Source organism: Pteropus vampyrus, unplaced genomic scaffold, assembly GCF_000151845.1.
Source record: "Pteropus vampyrus isolate Shadow unplaced genomic scaffold, Pvam_2.0 Scaffold175, whole genome shotgun sequence".
Classification (NCBI taxonomy): Eukaryota; Metazoa; Chordata; class Mammalia; order Chiroptera; family Pteropodidae; genus Pteropus; species Pteropus vampyrus.
The window spans coordinates 150,547-150,871 of NW_011888956.1; the positions used below are offsets into that span (position 1 = coordinate 150,547).

Genomic DNA, 325 nt, shown 5'->3' on the forward strand with positions numbered 1-325 from the left:
TTCCAGGTGCCCAGGCCCACAATAGGTATCTTCTCCATGCTTCGGGGGACGTCTGCAGCTGCCACACCGGAGAGCGAAGCCATCGCTGTGGAGACTGGCTAGCAGCACCGGCCCCGGACACAGCGGTTGGCTGGCAGCGCCGGCCCCGGACACAGCGGTTGTCTGGTAGCGCCGGCCCCGGACACAGCGATTGGCTGGCAGCGCCGGCACGGGACACCGCGATTGGCTGAAGGCCCTGACGGCAGGCGCCCCGGTTGGCGAGCAGTTAGCGGGCACGCCCACGTCTCTGGGGGGTGGGACGTTGGGCCGGGGGCGCGCGCCAGCT

The 325-nt window shown here is 70.5% G+C and overlaps 1 protein-coding gene across 1 annotated transcript in view; it reads right to left on the minus strand.

The window, feature by feature from the left end:
* AKR1E2 (aldo-keto reductase family 1 member E2) overlaps positions 1 to 325 on the minus strand; it is an 18,266-nt gene that overhangs the window by 15,340 nt on the left and 2,601 nt on the right. The gene's annotated exons all lie outside the window — the stretch shown is intronic.